The sequence below is a fragment of the Podarcis raffonei genome, chromosome 6 (assembly GCF_027172205.1).
Source record: "Podarcis raffonei isolate rPodRaf1 chromosome 6, rPodRaf1.pri, whole genome shotgun sequence".
Lineage (NCBI taxonomy): Eukaryota > Metazoa > Chordata > Lepidosauria > Squamata > Lacertidae > Podarcis > Podarcis raffonei.
In genome coordinates, this window is record NC_070607.1 from 59226042 (window position 1) to 59248611 (window position 22570).

Genomic DNA, 22570 nt, shown 5'->3' on the forward strand with positions numbered 1-22570 from the left:
CCAAAACACCACAACAATTCAGCCCAAGGAAAAGCTGCTCTGAGTACCTATTACATTCCTATCAGCAAGCTGAGAACTTTTCCATCTTTCCCTTGCAGCAGCAAGAGCACCTCTCCTCATGAAACTGAACAGTCTGGGTTTCAAGTCCCCTGGAGGAAAATTGTGGGTCATCTGAGAGCACGGTGACACAGCGGAGTCAAACAGGAACACAGGATAGGACAGGAAGAGCTGGGGAATGAGGGGTGTCATTTTCAGGTGCCCAAAACAGAAATGCAAAGAAGGACTAAACTGTTAGGTCTCTGCTTAATCCCCAGTAATTTTGACAAGCAACTAGAGAGTGAGGGAAGAAGCAGTCTTGTAAATTATGCTTCAGTGATCTGGATATGACTGAGGAGAGCGGGGAGGAAAGAAGATTAGAAGAAGGGGATTAAAAAGAGGGAGAACAGCATAGAAGGAGTCAGATTGAATCTACAAAGTGGTGTCACTGATAAAATATCAGTATACATTGCAGGTTACACCTGTCCAGAGGTGCCCACTTGCAAGGGCGATGGGGTGGGGGGCAACGCTGCAGGCGTTTGACGTCAGGAGGAGTCGAGGGTGGAGCCAAACATGGCGGTTGTTATTTAATATGTTTATAGATGGCCATAAGTACTGATTGTTTAAGGACCTATTGATCTTTTTCATGTGTACAGCTTGAAATATATAAACACAATATTGGAAAACGGCTGCTAACTTGTCTCTAGAGGTATGGTGAGATGCACTATAGAACAAAGCTGTTATGGAGAAACTAACGAAACACCTCATGAAGGAACACAAAGGCCAAAGACAATTTCAAAACAGTATGGTTCATGTTTATTCAGTACACTGGAAATGACCATGTTGTGGCTCACTCTGAGACAGCCTGTTAAGACGGAGAGTAGAAGACACTTAACTGATATAATCAACTCTAAACTATTGTCCGGACCTGCCTAACGTTTGACTGTATGGTGTACATTGTAAATACCGTATTTTTTGCACCATAACACTCACTTTTTTCCTCCTAGAAAGTAAGGGGAAATGTCTGTGCGTGTTATGGAGCGAATGAATGCCTGCGGGTGGCGGGGGGGAATCTGCTGCAGTCGTGAGCAGAGGATCCATGGTTCCCCTTCCTTCCCTCCTCCGTGGTTACAAAGCATGGATCCACATGGATCCTCAGGATTTTTGCATTGGGCTACTCCAAACTCACTGTCAGATCACATGTCTGTGGCCACAGCATGAACCACAAAAATCATATATCCACTATTTCGTTTAGATTTTTTTTCTTCTTGTTTTCCTCCTCTAAAAACTACGTGCGTGTTATGGTCTGGTGCGTGTTATAGAGTGAAAAATACGGTATGTGGAATGTTTCTTGGGGGATAGATGTATCTGGGGCTTCTCTGTTATAAGCATTTCAGAAGCTGAAAAATAAGGTTTTGAAAACCTCTGTGTCTACTGTACTAGGAGCACATCAGATCTCACTCATTCTCTCTTTCCCTCTCTCCCACCTCCCTTTCACAAACACATACTTACCAAAGCAAAGGGCATATGACCCTTTCTTCATATCAAGCTTAACAAGAGTAACTCCAGAGAGAGGATGGAAACATGGCAACGCTACCGGTCGAACCCTGCGAGTTCGAATTCCAGCTATTTCTGAGGATGCCTCTGACCTGCACTCTCACACACACTGCGAAGGAATCACTTTCATGAACTTAATCTCCAGAGTGTCTAACAGGGAAAGGGGAAATGAGCGAAAACATTTTCCTAGCAATGCCTGGCCATTTATCTTGCATGAACGGAACAAAGAAAACAAGCATAACCCTTGCACCGCAGCCTGCAGCCTAGAATTCTCACTCAGGGTGTGTTTATGGATTTCTTGGTTGTTCATCCCCCAAGGAATGTCAACAATAAAAAAGTGGGCTTGGGTTGTATCTGGGTTAAGATAAGCTAAGAGAAAGTTAAGAGAAGTAACAATGAACTCTACCTTGTGCAAGGTGGCATTTTGTTTTTGCCCCCCACCCCCAAGCAACAGCATGTTTATCTGCTCAAATGTTTATTTGCTTGTCATTTTCACTTCTTTTTACACTTTGAAATCCGCTGCTTATGGGGGAGCATGTTTGACGCACAGACCAGCCAATCAAAGCTGTGCAGAGCCCTGCTCTGCATTCAGACTTGGGGACTATTGCATTAGTTATCCTGATTATAATGGTAGCATTTCTGTCCCAGTTTCTAATGTTCCTTTTATGTGCTATGGACCATAAAACATGGAAATTATGAGGTAATGAAACATCATGAAAATGGAATGAAGTGGTGTCTGAATACAGTCTCAGTCAAATCAGCACTGTGCAAATCCGGCTTCTACTCAAACATGAACAACAGGCTCCTTCTGTCCCTGAAGAATAAGGATGGGGAACCTGTGGCCCTCCAGATGTTCACAGAATCATAGAACTGTAGAGTTGGAAGGGACTCCTGGGAGTCCCACATCAATCTGAGGGCCCCATGTCCGACTACCCCCTTTCTACAGCTAATTCAGCTTCCTACAAATCCCACCATCCCTGGCCATTGGCCATGCTGGCTGGGCCTAAGGAGAGTTCAGCAACACCTGGAGAGCTATATGCTCCTCTTCCCTGTCAGAAAGGCAGCGAATGCTTTTCCAAGGTGGGGTCCCTGCCAAAAAATATGCACACCCCCAGAGTGAAATTGAAGTGACACTGGCAATTAACTGAGCGCTCAGTGCAGCAGATGATTTCTCTGTTGTTACATCTTTACTATAATTCTGAATGCTAACAAATTAAGGGGAATAATGAGAAAACTAAGTGCTCCCACACATATCTACAAGGATGAAACTGGCCTGTGTGCCTTTACTCTGTTGGAGTTGAGTATCTTGGATTAGATTATCTATGGCTCTTACAGGGAGTCAAGCTAATTTGGAGCATTTTTACTAAACCACTTTGACCAGGAAAGGGGCGGGGGGGATGGTTTACCTCCTGGTTCAAAAACAAATCTGGTCCTACTTCCTGAAATCTGATCCAATCTGATATGACATGAACTTTCAGCATTATAGTGGCCCCAAGTCCTCTGTTCATGTACCATTATCCTTTCCAAAAAAAAGAGAGAAGTTTTCAGAAGGAAGGAGAGCAAATTAAGGCAAATGGGAAGACAAGAATGCTGGCAGAATCTCTGAGCTTCTTTTTCTGCGAACCAACCTCCCTGCGGACACCGCCCGCCTGCTGACATTCCACCAGCACCGGCTGAAGAATAATTAGCCAAGGCAGCTGCTGGAACGTTGGATTAAAATGATACTAGATGAATTTCATTTTGCTCCATTTCACTTGATTTGAGCTTTTGCTGTGCTCCCTCCCTCCTTTGCCTGCTCCGACTGCTGCTGTTTAACACCCACATGGCAATTCCCCTAGTAATTCTGTTCCCTGCGTGTGCATTCAAAAGAACCTCATTTGAATGTCTGCTACCTCTTTCCCCCTTCCATCATAAGACTGTGACCAGATGCAGATTCCATGGTTTCAGCATCAATAGAAAAAAATTCTCCCCCGCCCCACACATGTTTACCATCTGGCCTGACAAAGAGTTCTGTGGAACCTGAAAGTTTGCACACTGTTTTGTGATATTTTGGTGGGCCTAATAAAGGTATTGTTGTAATATGGAATTTGAAATATTTTTGATGAGCCAACATGGTTACCTTTACTCTCTTTATGACTTGGGGGAAAAAACAAAATTAGACACTCCTACCAACTGCTAGATAAAGCTACCCAGTTTGGCTGCAAAAAGAATGATCCAAAATATGAAATCTCATAGGCTCTCAAACACCGGTGGCCATTGTATGTCATCTGTTGCATACTGAAAATATGATTGCAGTCTAGCCATCACACACACACCCCACACACAGTGGTTTTCAAGCTACATATTTGCTAAGGAACTTGGCTTTATGTAGGGTTTTTGGAGAAGCTTAGTGTTGATGGAAGAAATTCTTTGAAAGAAAGCTAATCACTGCCACTGTTCCCATGTAAAGCACAGCTATAGGTGAGTGTTGGGTGCACTATAGTCAGGGGTGGAGAATCTGTGGCCATCCAGATGTTGTTGGACAACAATTCCCATGGCCAGAGTGTGCTTCACACTGGAGGGCTCCAAACCAACCACAGGTCTGCACTAGAGCATACGCTCACTTCACAGTGATTGGTGGTGAAGACAAGTGGTGTCCCACACAAATTGAATTTGAATATCCTAAAATCCTGTACAACATTGAAAGGATTCCTTATGTTCTCTGTAGACAGATTGACAACACTGATATATCAAGATGACATACCTAGTCAAATACTACATGCATGCATGTATGCCAAAGACTACATACATGTAACTATCGGATACGATAACATATTGACTGTTTGATCAAAAAATGAAATCAAGTATCACTAGGTCTCAAATGTAGCTTTCAAATATCCTGAGAATATTCGGCAGATGTTTGAGCAGCCAAAGGTCACTGGCAGAATTTTTCATGCTAAAATGCCACTGCAAAGTTGTCCCAAATAAGTAGAGTAGCTGCTGTGAGCTGTATTAGTGTGGGCAATACAGAACTGCTCAGCCTTGTACTGTATATGAAATTCATAATTGGCTAGGCATGTAAGCTTTAGTAAGCCTCATAATTGGATATATCGATAACTGGATGATCAGTGGAACCCAATTATAATCAGCAGGGACAAAGTTTAACTGTTCGAGTTAAGGGACAAAGGCACATTTGTCTATTTTTAAAGGCTATTTTGGCTCTAATACATTGGAGCTGGATCAGATAAGACTAGCCACTGAACACAAACAAGGGCAGCAAGGATTCTTGAGGGCTGCTGCCACCTCTGATGACTCGCCTGCTGCTCTCTTTTTCCGGCAGGCTCATGAACCCTCTTCATTCTGGTGGGAAGAACAGGCTTCCACAGGGTGGCTGAATGAGGAGTTCAGTCTCTGCCATGCCACCCAGAGGGAGACTGCAGATGAACTGCGACTGCTCCTTCCACCACCAGCCTTCTGTGGTGCAGCACCCAGAGCATAGATGGCTAACCTTTTATCAGCCAAATTCACCTTTCACCAATTCTCCCAGGGCCCCATGTCAGTGTTGCAGGTGGTCCAAGCAATTTTGAACACATACTGCCACACAGACAGAGGCACATAGCCCCCCTCCTCAACTGATCCAGGCAAACCAGCTGAGGAGGAGGGTTGTTAATTCCCTTCCACTCATCAAATGATTGATTTGCTGGCCAGGAAGGGGGTGATTTGTGGGGTGAATGCTGTGTCTAGTAAACAAACAAACAAACAAACTATTTTTGCCACCACTGCCGTGACCAATGTGGGTTGTTGCTATTTTTTGGGGGGGTTAAAATTGATTGTGGGGGCTGGACTAGACCCCTGAACAAGGGCTTAGAAACCCCTGGCCTAGAGAGAAAGAGGATGAGCAAACAGGCAGCACTGCAGTAAAGAGAGGAGAGAAGTTGTCAATTACTGTTTTCTGTTTAATATCTCTCCTGACCAGCAATGGCTGACAGTCGGCTCCTTTTTCAAAAGTGTGCCTAACATACTGTGCAGTTTGTCCTCAGGTCTCAGTGAGCGGTGACATTTATGCTATGGAAGTGCAAGGAGAGCAGAGCTGCACCTGCCAGGTGCAGACCTGACCAGAACCTTCCTCCTCTTTCATCCGTGGTAAGAGATCTAAGTTCCCGATAGGATTAAGAACTGGAAGCATCAGGATGAAAGGAGATGAGGGATAATAAGTGTTAAATTGTGGGCGAACATAGCAGACGACACAGCGATTTCTCCAGAGCAGCTCTTTATTTGTAAGCTGGACAGAACTGAACAGCAAACAGCTCAGCCGGCCTGCTTTTATAGGCAGCCGGCTGTCAACATTGTAGCAACAACAACCCAGGGTTTCCCACCTAAAATAACTGACGTGGACCTGAGTGAAAACTATCTACAGTATCCCCCTGCTGGCCCAGGGTGAGAACTTCAGTACATAACAATAAGTGTCAGGAACCTCAAAGAGCATGTTAGCAAACTGCAAAAGCTGTATCCATTCTCTCTGTTATGTCACATATCCGTTTACTGCAAATATACCCAGGTTTAAGGATATTTTTAAAAGCCAGGAACATTTTTGGCCAAACCTGGGATGGTAACGGAGTTGAACTGAGACCACCAAGAGACACTCAAAGCAAGAGGCACTGAACTAGGCACTGGTTCTCACCTGTCTCTTATGGTGAGGAAGGAGCAGAAAAGGGTTTTGGGTGGTAGTTTTGGGTGGCGCTGTGGGTTAAACTGCAGAGCCTAGGGTTTGCCGATCAGAACGTCGGCGGTTTGAATCCCTGCGACGGGGTGAGCTCCTGTTGCTCCGACCCTGCTCTTCCAACCTAGCAGTTTGAAAGCACATCAAAGTGCAAGTTGATAAATAGGTACCGCTCCAGCGGGAAGGTAAACAGCATTTCCGTGCGCTGCTCTGGTTTGCCAGAAGCTGCTTAGTCATGCTGATCACATGACCTGGAAGCTGTACGCCGGCTCCCTCGGCCAGTAAAGCGAGATGAGCGCCGCAACCAGAGTCGTCCGCGACTGGACCTAATGGTCAGGGGTCCCTTTACCTTTACCTATGTCCTACTTTGCAGAGCACCGTCCTCACTTGGGAGGAGTCTGCTATTTGAAGGGCTACCCCAGTCCAAGGCTGCATACAAATCATGTACTTACAGGGCATTTAAAACATGCAGCCGTGCCAAGAATCGTGGGAATTATAGTGTGTTAAGGGGTGCTGGGAACTGTAGCTGTGTGAGGAGTGAACTTCAGTTCCCAGAGGGTAACTAGGATCTAGGCTTCCCCACTATGATAGGACATGTGGTATTTCTATTTAAATTTTAGCAAACATTTTGAAATCTGCACTGATACATATGAATTAGCATGTGGAAATGTTAAGCAAATTCATATTCTCTTTTGTCTTCTTGTCTGACAACATGTAGGTAGTACCCTAAGGAGGACTGAGAGAGAGGCCTCTCATACTGGCATCCACTTCATATTTGTAAAATAGGGTCTGCATGTGCAGCTTCAGCAGGTTTATACCCAGACTAATGACAGGTGAGATGGGAGAGCAGAGAGGGAGGGATGGACAGATAAACTCATTTAGGAATCAGTGAGGACAATAGAGTCTCAGTTCTGCAAAACAACCCCCAATAAGATCAGGACTGCTGGAGGTGGGGCAAGGGAAAGAATACACAAGGCTTCAGTACATGCATAGGCTTTGTCCCATTTTAACTGCTGTAGCTTTACCTCAAAGAATGCCGGGAATTGTAGTTTAAAAGTGATAGGAAACTGTGCCAGAGATCACTGGCGGAGGAAGAGGAGTGCGGGGGGAATGCACCACCCCTGGCAGTGAGATGCCCAGGGTGCCATTGTGGCTGTTTCCACCCACCTGCGCTGGGCGCCCCGCCCCCACAGGCGGCGTGCCACGCCATGCCCCCAGGACATGTGCCATGCCCCTGCGGGCAGTGCGCCATGCCCCCGCCTGCTTTCCGCCCCCGGTGCCGGAGCATGAAGCTCTGCCACTGCCAGAGATCCCTATTGGAACACTGTCCAAGAGTGCAGTTTAATTATACAGGGTAAAGAATGAGCAAGGCCTTTGAGCAATGCAGCTCTGGGACCGAGTCTTGCATCCTGACTTAAACATGTCAAAACTCACCATTTGGAGCTGCCAGATGTGGGAGACAGCAGCTCTGAGATGCAGAAATGTGGCTGGGAGTGTGAACCAAGGAGAAAGAGAAAGGCCTGAAGGGATCCTGATGGACTGAAAACTTGCTTGAATAAGCTGTTACTTCACTGGCCTTGGGTTAAAAGAGCAATTGTGTTTTACTAGCTGATTTAACGATGTGTGTTCTAATGCCTTTACTTACTTGTCTGTTGTACTTCTACAGAGAATCTGTATTTTGCTGTTTGTTTGTAGATCTGGGGACAACTGTCTTGTTCTGGGGTGTGTCTGTGTAGTGTTATTCATTTGTGGGGGTAGGCTGTATGTGAGACCCTTCTAACCCCTGGATCAAGCAAGTGTTCAAATATAACCCAGGATAGCTTCCTGATGAGGCGATTGTCTGGGTGATGGGCCATTAAAGGGAGCAAAGGAAAGGGGCTCTGTGTCAGATTGCAGATGGGGGGGTGGAAACACGAACCCTTAGAATCTCACACTACTCAGAGATCCCCCCCCCCCCCTTTTCTTTTACAGAATACATTTTCAAAACACACAGAGAGATCTTTTGCTATTTCAGTTTTCTGGCAATGGGACATCAGCAAATCCTCTTTTTCGTTTTGGAAATATGAACACTCTGTTCTGAATCATCTATAGGCTCACTCTGCTGATATTCACAGCTATAATCTAGCTCAATCTAGAGTATTCATCACCTTCTTTTCTGAGCATAAGCGGGGGGAAAGTTTCACATTTATCTTGATCCGTATCCCAAGTTTGAATCACAGAAACACAGGGTGGAATTCAATGTCATAATCTTCTGATTGCTTCTTCAGTGCAAGCATTTCCCCTGGCAATCACCCCTCTCCTCTCCTCGCCTGTGCACTGGTCTGGAGGTTCTACCTACCCTCCAGAGTGGATTTAGGAGAGGTGCAGGGGGTGTGCAGGGGGAAAATCCCATTACACTTGCAAGATCTTGTGCGCTGGCTTCCACTAGCACACCAGGTTGGTTGAATCAGGGCCACAGGGTGGCATTCAACCAAGTTTTACTCACTGAAATTAATGGACCAACTTAGTCTTGTTCATTCAGTTGTACGGTCGTACTCTGGGTAAAACTGAGCTGAATACCACACATGGAGTTAGAAGGAAGCTAAGAGGTCATCTAGTTCAAGCCCTTGCTCAGGGCAGGATTTGCAGTGCAGGATGCGTGCAACCAGAACACCACTGAGAGGAGGCTCCCCAGCCCTTGCTTAAATGCCTCCAAGACAGAAAGCCCCCCCCCCGGGCTGCTCAAGACATTTTGCTGCCTAAAATGGAGCAGCAAATGGTGCCCTATTCTCACCATAAGTCAAGGTGCATGGCACCCAAGGCCAGCCAAGCTGTCTGGGCAGCTGAGGCAGAAAATCTAGTAACTGTCTCTTCTCCTTCCTGGCTGTAAAAAACACAAAAATTACAAATTAAATATTTAACAACTTGCTGTTCTTTCATGACACCAGACTCAGCGACTAGCCACAAACCTGGGTTTGGACATAATGCTACGCCAAACTAGTTCCAAGTAGCATGGCAGCAACAGGACCAGAGAAAGAGCACATGGTGGCTGAAATATTCACTCCAGAAACTCACTTGTATTTCCTCATTTCTGCTGAGCTATGGTTTGGCTCAATGTTACATGCAAATTGGGCCACTGCCAACCAGTTCTCACCATTTGGGGAGTGTGCTGCCTCATGCTTAGCCAAAATTTGCTTCCCTGCCATTTCTAGCTCTTGGGTCTAGTTCTGCCTTCTGGAGCAAAACAGACCAATTCTCCTCCATCTTCAGCTGTTCCTTTTATACTTACTTTTCTCTTCTCCAGTCTAAACATACCCACCCAGCTCCATCACATTAGGATCCTATAGCTCAACAATTAGTAGTTAGCAAATGTTCTTTGTACCCCCAAGCAGTGCACTTCTCCTCACCCAGGAGGTGTGCCAGAGCCGTCTCTAATCTATGGCTAGCAGTTTCTCCTTATTGAAAAAATATTAAGGCAGAAACAAAGGGAGTGCAGATTTCTTCCCAGCAGGGATGTGTCTGCATCGAGACTACGGTGTCTCCCCAGCTAGCTTGCTTTTAATAGACAAATTCCATCGCACAGTATGGAGTACAAACAAGATTTCTCCACCTTTGTTACAAATAAAGCCAGTGGGAGCAAGGCAAGGGCCAATAATGCCGTGTCTATCTTATCCTGGGCGAACCTGCAGAGGATCTGGAAATGTGAGGCAAAATCAAAGGAAAAGGGAGATCCTATCTGAAGTTCAACATACTCTTTCATCTCACAATCATGCCAGCTGGCAAACACTATTAACACGAATCAATATCCCCATGGGGTTGTGGTGGGTGAGATCACACACACACACACACACACACACACACATACACACTTCTAAGATGCACTACTAATACAGTCTCAAATTCTATTCCTTTTTTGCTTTCTCATTCTCTCTCTCCACTCTTTATCTCCCTGTTCACCCTTTTCTTTTGTGTCCTTCTCAAGTAAGCTTCCAATAGAGAAAACAATTATTCATCTCATGAGCTTTCATGTTGACCATCTTTCTTTACTGGTAGGAGCGTAAATCAGTGAAAAGTCTTTAGTCTCTTTGCACCAAACTGTTATCTCTTAAATTGGCAGTTGGGAATACACCTAGAGCATCTTTTGCCAAGCTGGTGCCCCCCAGCTGCATTGGACTTCAATTCCCCTCAGCCCAACCAACACCATTGATGGGAACTGTAGTCCCAAACACCTGGCTGGTGAAGGCTGTCTCAGAGTGCATCTTTATGTACACCCTTGAAGTAATTATAATAACTAAATGACTTTAATCAAGGTTCTCCCTTCCGAGAATTAATTCATCTTTCCTGTTTATGCCTGTTGATTGGGCTTCATAAAGACTTCCTTTAAAAAATCTCAGTTGCTACGCTGAAGTTCTAGCTTTTACTTAGCACAATGTCGCATTTTAGAGGTGGTCATCACTCTTCTCTGTAACTGTAACCAAAGACATGCTACTTTTTAAATAAAACCAAGCTACCTACCATTATCTATTGTTCAGGTCACACTCCTTTAAAGAGATGTAATTACTAACCGTGTGTCTTTCCCTTTCGCCTGCAGTCAAAGAGGGATACTTGACTGCAACAGATTAAGGAACTTTTTATCTGATCACACAAATATACAGGCAGCCATCAGTTCCTTGCAAACGGCATCAGAAAAACACAAAGGTTTTACTCATACACACAGATGGCAGTTGACAATAAGCAAGGACTTGTGCTTGATTGGGCTGACCCCATGAGCACACCTCAGTCTAAAGTCAACTGCATTCATTTCAAAATAACTTCTAAGAAATGTATGTAAGAGCAACATACCTAGTATATATTGCCTGTCTCTACAGAAATAAGCTTATGGTTATAAAGGCATGCATACTTCACACATGGCAGCAGCATTTTAATCATGCAGACATAAGACTTTTCTTTATAGCATATGAACAAGATATGTATAGAGTGCAAAAAAATCAAAAAGTTGAGAGCTTATTAAAAACAAATTCATTTTAGTAGCCCACACATATACACACACTCCTATAAAACTATTATCTGAAAAGGACATAGTGTCCAACCATGAGCAATAGTAAACATATTATAAGCAAATGGTCCCATATGCCTGCATACAATTGTCTTATATTTAAAACAAATCTAAATTGAGCCAAAGAGCTCTGATCCAGTAGGATTTATTGTGTGCGCATATGCACATTATTTATCTTTCCACTGCAGACATATGGGTATGTTTAGGACCCTATCCACATGCAGCTACTTGTCTTCGCATCCACTTAGGGTGACTTTCTTGGGAATGACAATATATCTCCTCTTATTCATCAACGATCCACAGATTTATGTGAACATACTGATTGCAGGTATAACAAAACACTATTCAAACAAATGGGTGTGTGCGTAAATGAGAATGTATGATTATCATTCACAGGCACTGGCATTCGATTCATTGCTTAAAATAAGAATAAAGGGCTACACACACACACACACACACAAAACACAGAGATACAGTGTAACATTATATAGTACACAGTGCACACACATTCACAAAAATGTCACTCATGCTTTCTTCTACCAGACAAGACTTTAAACAAAGAAAGAGAAGAACACTGCCTTACTTTTCCCCCCTCTCTCCTCCTTTATGTGATTTCTTCCCTGGTGCCTTAATTTCAAGACTTCAGCAGAGCTGGAATTCTTGGGCAGAGATTACACAAAAGCAACTAACCAAACCGTTGAGCGCAAGAACACCGATTGACTCAGGATAGAGCTTGCTAGCAAAGAAAGGACAGAGAGAGACAAAGCCTAGCAATAAGAGCAGTGTTGAATAGGTATCTTCCTAATTGTAAGGGAAGTGTGTGTGTGTGTGTGTGTGTGTGTGTGCGCGCGCGCGCAAGGAAGGGGGGAGGGAAGCCCTTGGACGAGTGCATATGAAGAGGCCTCCCTCCCTCCGGCATAGGCTATGGAAAGGAGCTTTGCAACCTGAAAGTGAGGTTATTGAATACATTATTCCCCATCCCTTGCTCTCTCCTCATTGGGCCGCAGCGCCGGCAAGACTTCTGCATCAATGGTGTTATGATGAGATCTTTACATTCACCGCACAGTTCCACACTGTTACCTTCTGCTAAGGCAGGCTCCTGGATCTGGGCATTATTACCCAGTTAGGATGCTCAATTAAGAAACTAATTAATTCTAAAGTGAAACAGCACCAAATTAATTTGCAGTCTCTCTCCCTCAGGCACACACACTATATTATTTCTGTCTCCCTGCGACCAGATTTTAAAAATCACAACTCTCAATTTATTTTATGATTTCAACACAACAGGAAATTACAGATAGTATTCTGTGTCTCAAAGAGCAGCGCCTCCTTTATGAAATGTAGCTAGCCATCTATTGTTCGCCACCAGCACTTCCTTTGTATCTTTTGGCTTCCCTTGAGGTCCGTTTCTGAGGTGGCAATTTGCAATCACAGACTAGCTTATAAAGAGTGACAAGATATGTGGGGGTCTGTTTAAAGGACAGGTCATCCAAATCACTTTTCTGGAGTTGAACATGGGAAGAGGACCTGATAGGAATCTAGGATTTGGTCCATCTTTGAAATGTATCGGTCCACATAAAGTGAGCACTCAAGACTGAGTGATGCACACTGGGGTCTTTCCTTATTAGGCTGGGCAGAAAAACAGAAGCCACCGCTCCCCCTTCCACCCGCCAGCATCTGTGCAACTTTCAGAAGCAGCAATGATGGTACAAACATTGTGTGCTCTTGATCTTTCTTTTTGACTTTGTTCCTAGCTGGGCTTCTTTTTTAAAAAATTATTATTGTTATTATTTGGCTTGGCGGCTTTCATTTGCATGATCCTCACAATGGAGCTTGACAGAACTTTTGTTCTTAGTGGATGAATGGTCACTAAAAATAACTGTGCCGCTGAAGATTTGCTTCTGTAATTCTTTTCATGAAGTGAATTGCCATTAAGAAATGTTTTGCAATAGGAGTCCAGTTCTGCAGAATCAGGCTGATCTACCCAGAGATGGAGGGCTCTGCCTATGACTCACCTGGCAAAGAGGTGAATACAGTTTGGAGATATAGTTTGCTGCTTATCTAGTGTCTAGACTCTAGTATGATTGCCACTGGTGGCTGTATCTACAGATATATAGCTAGCTAGCAAGGCCAGAGCTCAGGGATGATGGGAGTTGTAGTCCAACAACATCTGGGGACCCACAGGTTGAGAACCGCTGGTGTAAGCCTTCCTTAGCCTTTCTTTTCCTCCCAAAGATATCCCACAAGGCAGTGGAGTTTTCCTTCTCCTAGATGGGCTACCTTCCCAAGTTGACAAGCCCCATCTGCCCCTCACTTGACCCCTATAACACATGCAGAAACCACCTTCTTGACTGGACCCACTATTAGTCTTGTCTACTCAATCCATCTTCGCATGCAGGGGCAGTCCCTAACTCACCAAAGGTTTGAGACCCATCAGCTACCCTCACCTGGTATAGCTAGCCAGTCAAAGCCATTCCTGGGATGTGGTTGCTGTTGTATGCTGGCAACTTCTAGGAGCCATAGATGAGAGTTGAGTGCAGGGTGGGGACCAAAAGTGCACAAACTACCCCAGAAACAACATGATGTGTCTCCCACCAGAGAGGTGCTACCTAACACCTCATGCAGCCCCCCCCAAAGCTTGATGCATCCCAAATATAGTGGAATCAGAATAGAAGTAACCAGTGCTATTTTTCTAGAAAAAGAGGTGCTAGAACTCACCATAAACGTCTCCCTCGTTCTCTTAGAATGGCAATGGCGCCCACCTGAGAGGTGCCGGAACCAGTGGCGTAGCGTGGGTTGTCAGCACCCGGTGCAAGGCAAGTAATTTGCGCCCCCTAACCCGTGGATTTTAGCACTCGAGTGTGAGCGCCCCCCCCCCATGTTGCGGCCGGTGCGGCCGGCCCCCCTGCACCCCCCCACGCTACGCCACTGGGGCTGGGGGCGAGCGAAGGAGCCAAGGACCGCCCCCCAAAGGCTCAGCAGGAATTTATTAAATTTATTATTTGCGGAGCCCCCGCGGGCCGAGGCAGCCGAAGCCCCCTCCCCTCAGGCGCCTCCCCGCCCCCTCCTCTCCTTGGGCTGTAGGTGGAGCCCGCGCTCCGAGGCGCTCCAGATCCGGGCTTGGCGAGCGCCTCTCCTCCTCCCGGCCGGGTCCGGGGGCTTCCAGCCGAGCTCCGTCCTCGCCCCCCCCCCCCGCGGCTGAGACTTGCGCTGAGAGCCGGAGCCAGCGGCGCCCCCTTCCGCCGGCAGACCCTCGCCCGCCCGCCGGCTTCCTCTCGGAGGGTTTTGGGGAGGGCAGGGCGCGTCGAGGCCCCTCGGAGCTCTCCTCCCTTCCAGTCGGCAGAAGCAGCTGCCGCCTGTGGCTGGGCCGAGGAGATGGCGGTGGCGGCGGGGTGCGGAGGCTGCCCGTGCCCGGCCAGGCGTCGGTGGCGGCGGCAGCGCTGCTGCAGCGGCTGGTCCTCCTGCGAGCAGTGAGTGGAGCGCAGCCGCAGCGGCAGCGGGGCGCGCACGCGCGCTAGGGCGCAAGGCTGGCGGTGGCGGTGGCGGCGGGGAGCCCGGCGGAGGAAGGAACTTGTCCCTTCCCTCTGGACTCGCGCCCCCCCAGATGTTGCGCCAGGTGCGGCTGGCACCCCTGGCACCCCCCACGCTACGCCACTGGCCGGAACTGAGTTCTGATGAGTTCTGACTGGAAAAAAAGCTCTTTAAGTAACCTTCTTCTATCTGCTCATTCATGCCTTAACTTTGTTAACTTGTATGGTAGGCACCACCCTCTCCTAGAACTCAGCAGAGCTGTATCACTATTCTGGACCTGGTGAGTTCACAACTGTAGTTCAAGATTATTCTCCCTGCCCCCCTCCCCCCGCTGCCACCGCCGACCCGGTGCACTGCAGAAATGTATTAAAATTATGTAAGAACGTGTGATTTCATAGCCACAATTACACAAATTTGGTATTATTGAAGGAAAATCATGCCACATCACGTTCCACACGCTCACCAGAAACACTTCCACAACAATGCAGGGCTGGCAAGATGGTGTGTTCTTTGACCTCTTACTCTGTCCATAGTATTTTGTTGTCTACATGTCTCATGTTTCTCAGTGAGCTGGCTTGCAGCACCTCTTCTCTTTTGTAATGCCTTTCTGAAAAGGTCTCATCTGAACACACACAAACACACCCTTTGACACCTGCGACTTTGTTTGATGCACCAAGGGCACAGAAAGCAGAAGGCATGATGCACACAATAGTGAAGGTACAATGGTGGATTAACTAAATTCACAAGATAAGAATGAAAGAGCAGGAATTCAGTGAAGGGACTCACTCTGAAACTTCCTTAAACTCTCCACTAGCAGGTTCTCCACTGAATTATACCATGTGACCTGAAGTAAACACAATTCATTGCTTGTGACACCAGACCAGCAATATGAGAAGCAAATCACCATCTGAGTGAGCCTATAGCAGACCAGGGGTAGCCAATGTGGCCGTGCCTTCCAGATGTTGTTGGACTACAGATCCCATGATCTCTGACCACAGACTGCGGGGACTGATGGGAGCTGGAGTCTAACAACACTGGATACCCCTCTGCAGCTGATCCAAGAATCTGCTCTAACAATGGGTAGATAAAATAGTCAAAGTCTTTTATTTGCACAGATATTAGCTAATTTGAATATAATTTAAGATACTATGCCAGCCAGAGGTTTAATGTGCTGTACAGATGTGCAGTTTGTGGTTTTCTTTGACAAGTACCCAAATCTAAATTGTGGCCTATTCATTTTCTTTCAGAACTTCCCATCACCTAGAATCAAGGCGGGCAGGTTGTTTTTATATTCATAGCACACCTGAGATGGAGTCAAGCTACCACAAAGTACATAATCAAGACTGTGTGTCCCCAAAGTAATCAGATGTAGACACTGAATTAACCATTCAGCAACACCAGATTAAAGCATCTCAAATACTATGAGAGCTAATGAGCAACAAAATTATTGCACCTCTGTGAACTTCAAAAGCAGCATTTGCAAACATAATGGTATTTTCAGAAGCATCATTCATGAGCACATATGAGGCAGATCTGAACTTAAAGTTCTTGATGGAAGCACCATGAAAATTCAGTAGAGCAATCAGATTGATTGAAAGTTGTCTATGAATATTTAGTTGTTCTCTATTTGAAACAGGAGCTGGAATGGAGAGATATTTAACCGTCTGGTTTTATAATTCTGCTTTAGTAGCAGTGTTGTGTATCACAGCTATAGCAGCATCCTAATCCCTGCATACAACAGACAGAGGTATCCAGGCCTTTAAGAAATCCCCTATGAAGTTTTCCCTGCTCCTAGAGGTCACTAATGTGACACATAGCATGAATTTTCAGTGCCCCGTCCTCATAATACAGTTGGCCTGCCACTGTTATTTATCTGCTATTACATTTATATCCTACCTTTTCTCCAAAGAGCTCAAGGTGGCAAACACACTTATTCTCATCTCCACAACAACCCTGTGAGGTAGGTTAGGCTGAGAGACAATGACTGCCCCAAAGTCACCCAGTGAGCTCCTTGGCCAAGTGAGGATTGGACGCCTGGTTTCACAAGTCCTAGTCCAGCACTCCAATATGAACTTAAAACAAAATCAGTAAGTATGCTGCTGTCAGGAGTCCTTGCTGCTCCAGCTTCCCACACTTCAAATAAAACTCAGGGGAAGACACCATAAAGAAACTTTTCCCATGTGTCTTTTTGAAATCAGGAAGCACGGGCACCCGGAAAAAAGCTGGAATGCAATTTCAGTCCTAACAGTCATGCATAGTAGAAGCTGATAGCAAGTAAGGAATAATAGTTCTTTCTGCATCATAAATTGGAAGGAAAAGGTGCGTCCTAAGTTGCACTGCAGAACACCAATGAGGTCGACATTATCTGAGTCACGTATGCATCCCTGGCATTCAGTACTGACCATCACAAATAGAAGGAAAGGCAGATTTCAGAATCAGTCTCCCCCACAGTATAAGCTGCAGAATCCTTAGCAAGTTTTGTGTTGCAGAACAGCCGTCCACCCTGCAGGCACACCCCTTCCACCCACCCTAGGTATTAATTGGGCAGTAGCTCCTGAAATTAATGTGCAAACTCGTTACTTTTCTGAACATCTGTCGCATGCACGTTGCACAGGGCAGTGGAACAGGGGTGTCATCATTGTTCCAGTTCTTCCCATCTCCTCATTAAGCTGGAAACAGACAATAGTTTCCAAGAGAGGGTAGAGCCATCTTTTCCCCATTATTTACACCAAGGGTCGGGAACTCTCCTCTTTCCTGTTGAAGGCCACCTTCCCTCTCCTCACTTTATTTGTGGCATAGATCATCCTTGTGAAATATCACTGGCCCATCTAGTCCAGTTTTATCGGCAATGATTGGCAGCAGTTTAAAACCCGCCATCCTCTGCATGCAACCAGGTGATCTACCACTGAACTAGGGGACATTTCCCCAAATCTTCTACTTTTTATTCATTCATTTTGCTGTGCGTTTTTGCGTTTATATTGATGTTAGCTGACTTTGGCATCTAGTGTGGAAACACAGGCTTTAAATCATAGGTAGGCAAACTAAGGCCCGGGGGCCGGATCCAGCCCAATCGCCTTCTCAATCTAGCCAGTGGACGGTCTGGGAATCAGCATGTTTTTACATATTTATTTAAAATGCATCTCTGGGTTATTGGTGGGGCATAGGAATTCATTCATATAATTTTTTTCAAAATATAGTCCAGCCCCCAGCAAGGTCTGAGGGACAGTGGACCGGACCCCTGCTGAAAAAGTTTGCTGACCACTGCCATAAATCATTTCTGTTATTAAACAAACAACACATATACACTTATGGGAGGGGGACTGGTGACAAAGTAGTGAAGAAAAAGGCCACTGGTCAAAAATAAGGTGGCGTCTAGGTTATACACAAACACAAGGGAAGCCTTGCTAGATCAGACCAATGGGCTACCTAGTCAAGCATCCTGTTATCACAGTGGCCAAGCAGATGACTATAAGAATCCCAAAAGCGGGACCTGAGTGCAACAGCACTCACTCCACTTCTGATTCCCAGCAACTACTACTGCCTCCAACAGCGGAGGAAGGACATAGCCATTGACAGTCCACGAATGTGTCTAATCCCTATTTAAAGCCATCCAAGGTGGTGGCCATCATTACTTCCTGCAGGAGCAAGATCCACAGTGGACATTAGTTCAGATCCCTGTCCTCTTTCTCACACACATGTGCTGTGAGGTCTTAGGTTAGTCGTTCAATAGCCATACCTTGTTTCATCTCTTTGCTTATTAAAAAGGGGTTTGAATGGCTTCCCCCAGCTCTCAGAGACACGGGCAGAGACTGCACTAATGAGAACGGAATGATCAGCGGCTGTTGCATGGGTGAAGGCAGGGCAATTAATAGGGAGCCGGCTCATTTCTGAGAAAATGAGCTGCAATGGAAAAGAAGGTTAAGGGAGGGAGGGGTGCGGAATAGCCTAGAGGTGTGAACAAAGAGGCCTGGGGGAATGTGATGGGAGAAAGGGACCAGGCGGGGGGAGCAAAGGTGGAGAAAGCGATGGAGTGTGTCTTCAGGATCTGATTGATGATTCCTTTCCCCCTCCTCAGCTCCTCCTCCAAGCTGAGCAGAGAGGAGACCAGAATCATCTGTCTTCATTACATCATCCAAATAGGCTCTGTCAGTTTACACTGTAAAAGTAATCAATATTCCCTTGCGGCCAGCAAGCTGCCTGTCAGGCTTTAGCAAGTAGACCCCACCTCTGGTATTGCCTGTGGGAATGGGGCCTTTGCTCCCAGAGGCACATTCACTCCTCTCTCTCTTTAAACACACGCACACACACACTTTCCTCTCATCAGCAGTATGTGACTATGTTTAGCTGTACCTCACTAAGGGAACTGTGCTGGGTCAGTTATTGGAGTACTGCCAACAAATATATGATATGGTTATGTTAGATGGTTCAGAATTGTGCAAGGTGTCTGCGTGCCTCTTCATGAATTTGTGTGTGTGTCAAATTATTTGTCAAAGTTTAGATTTGTTGACAGTACTTGGGACTCTCCATGTATACGTTAGCATGTGTGCCAAATGGGCCCAGATTTCAGCTTTATAAATTTTGTAAATCCTAGTTTCTAGTCCTCATGGTCTCAGATTTAAACCTTGTGGCACAAGTTTACTTTACAGCTAATATCATGGTGAAATTGCTGCTAAAAGATTCAAAGAATCCCAGCTGACTCCCATTTCCCTGTTAGGGGTGTGGGTGGGTGTGGGTGTGTGGGTGTGTGGGTGTAGGTGTGTGTGTGTGTGTGTGGGTGTGTGTGAGAGAGAGAGAGAGAGAGAGAGAGAGAGAGAGATGCAGAGCATGGTGAAGGGTGAGGAGTGGATAGTACTCACCATACAAAATCTTAGGGTTCCCATAGCATCTAGGAATGAGAGACAAGGCCAATTCTACTTCGGCTGGCTGGAAATTTTTGTTTTTATTTTTAAAAAGGTATGCTTCTAGTGGATGTGGCTTGCAGAAGCAGCACATCTGATATGCATCATCTAAAAATGTAGTTCCTCAGATTTTGGAGTCCTGGGACTCCAAGCATATTGGGACCTTCCACTCCCCTCCCTTTTTTGTTTAATACTTCTAAACCTCCATGGGGAAAATTGAATTTTTAAATAACAGAAAGAACCTGGGAGTTTAATGCAGCAATGGGCAACTTGTTCTGCACAGAGAAGCATATCTGAAATCTGTCATGAGCTGGAGGGATGCAGCTAAGGTGCATAATTCCGTTTCATGTAATTTTGATTTTATATAATTATATTTTGCATAATTAAGGCAATTTGCATATCATCTCCCTGAATGTGGCCGGCGCCCAAGCACCATTGGCAGACAGGCTGCTCCTCTTCTACATGGTTCCAACTATGAAATTGATGCCCTCAAAGGTGAAAAAATATGAGCCAGAATTGGACTCACCCGACCCATATTAACAGTCCACAATGTGAGAAGAAGCCCAACATGTGCAGAAAGGTAACACTGAAGGACAAAACAAACACTAATATCTGCAACACAGGGGCACTGGGGCTGGCTTACAGCTGGCTGTTTCACACATTACAGAGCAATAAACCTGGGTTTACACTTGACAGGGAGCTATAGCCAGTTCTGGTTCCCTGATTACTTTTACCTGTTTTCATTTCTATCTCCTGTGAAAATGTCTGTGCTTTTTCCGGGAGGCTTTTGAAAATCCCAAGTGCATGGAACCAAGGCACCATTAGCTGTATACAATCTATGCTGATCCCTGAAAGCACAGATAACACAGCTTAAACCAGTTACTAGCAAAAAAACAGAAGCAAACAAAAGCACCACTGTGTTAGTTGGCAGGTATCACTTTGGCAGAAAAACCTGATTCCCTTTCTCATGTAGAGCTGTGATTTCTGGAGGAAACTACTCTCTGGATGTGGTCTGAAACCCCCTTGGTGCACCAGACGTAGGAAGGGAGATTCATGCAATGAAGAGGAAGAGGGCTGTGCCACTTGCCCTCAGTATAGACATCTGAAGAAGCGGGGCCTATGTGCATAGAGCTCTATGCATCTCCAACCCTGTGAGGGCAGTATTCCAGATCACACAGAAACAGAAGTAGTAAGGCTTCCCCTCTTCTGATTTCCATGCCCAAAGAGCAGACCAGGGGCAAAACTAGGCTTTTTTTCACCCAGGTCAAAGAACTGGTTTGGCACACATCCACCCATGTCCATTTGTGTACACACATGGGCTGGGAGCCTTAATGGTACCCCTCTCAAGGATTCACCTGGGGCAAAAATCCTGGCTAGCCTCCCCATAGCTATGGGTCTGGTACGGACATCAAGGGGCACTGGTGGAAAGAGGAACAATGCTGGGGGCAAGGCGGAGAGCATGTTCCTGCTTTCCCTCATAGGAACACTTTCATGTGCATAATGCATGAAGGGGGCCTTAATAACATCTAAGAAGACAGCGCCATGCTTTTTGTGGCAGATTGCTTAAAATTACCCAATAAGATTTTGCTGAAGAGGACAGAGATCTTTGTTTCTTTGTTCCCATCCAGTCACAAATCCTGCTGGTGCCAAAACACACACACACACACACACACACACACACTACCATTTCCCATCAATTAATGAGAAAGAATTTGCATCAGGCAATCTCCAAACAGGGGAGAAAATGTTGGTGAAATTCTCATAAGTGGGATGAAAGGGTTTTGCCGTGCTTATTTATGGGGTAGCTGACGGATGCTCCTGAGTGCCCTTTTCTCCCATTCTACAAATCATCTCACTTTACACTCCTGTCCCTCAATTAAAAACCAGGGCAAGCCTTCCTGTGTTAACTCCACCCTTGGGGCTTTTTCAACTAAGGATGACTGAGAAGCGGGAGAGTGTTGTTGAAACGTTTACTGAAGGCGTCACCAACCCTTTCTGAATCTGTGGGGATATTTGCAAACTGGAGAAATATCATGGGCAATGCACAAACTGCAATCAGGTATACCAGGGTAGGCCCTAGTAGCTACACAGGTTCCCACCCGGTTCTGCTGTCATGAGGGCAATTCAGCCATTCTGAACATAGGAAGTAGTCCACAACCAAACACAAATTTATGTGTTATGAAGTTATTTACGGGCTTGGGGGCCTCGAAGTGCAAATGGGATCGTCCTTAATGAAGGTCCTGGTTGCACTCAGGCCCCCGGGACACCCCTGTAGGGTGGGTTGTAGCTAGGTGTGGCTCAAGCCTTAACCGTTAGACCCTGGGATTGTGCCAGGCTGTTTTGATTCCCGAGGCCGATAAAAGCAGCAGCGTGATGTGATGGGGGCACTTGCTTCACGCTGCTGAACACCCACCCTCCCTCCTTAATTTTAGGTCATGCTGCTTTGGCCTTGCTTTGGATTGGGTCACCTGCTTTGGAGCAGGGGCTGGGTAGGATTTTTTTCCATTGGGCAGATTGGCTGTAGCCACTTGGTTTTCACCTACCCCCTTAGCAATCGTCAGAACTTTGTAAGGTTTGGCGGTTAGGCATTGGCTTATTGAAGTATGTAGGAGGGGAGGTGCGGCCATCAACTGCCCCTCCAGAAATAGGGTATTCCGATAAAGGAATCTGAGGGCCCTGGATCTCGTCCAAAGTCCACTTGAGGGGCTAGGGCCATGCCAGGACCACAGGAACCCCGGGGTGAGCTTCGGTTGATCTTCATCAATGTTGCTCCCTCGTTTGGTGTTTACCCTTTCAGACTACCAGCCAGAGAGG

At 46.0% G+C, this 22570-nt stretch overlaps 1 protein-coding gene across 9 annotated transcripts in view; it reads right to left on the reverse strand.

Annotated features, from left to right (window-relative positions):
- The window catches only part of BLACAT1 (BLACAT1 overlapping LEMD1 locus), an 80185-nt gene that overhangs the window by 45545 nt on the left and 12070 nt on the right, over positions 1–22570 (reverse strand). The window contains exon 1 of one of the 9 annotated variants that reach the window (XR_008331141.1): positions 14046–14084. The exons of 5 other annotated variants lie outside the window; for them this stretch is intronic. The gene's annotated coding sequence lies outside the window, so the exon portion shown is untranslated. Of the gene's footprint in view, positions 1–11910; positions 12877–14045; positions 14085–22570 lie in introns of those variants that run through there. 3 more of the 9 variants (XR_008331140.1, XR_008331138.1, XM_053393321.1) reach the window with 3 other exon arrangements.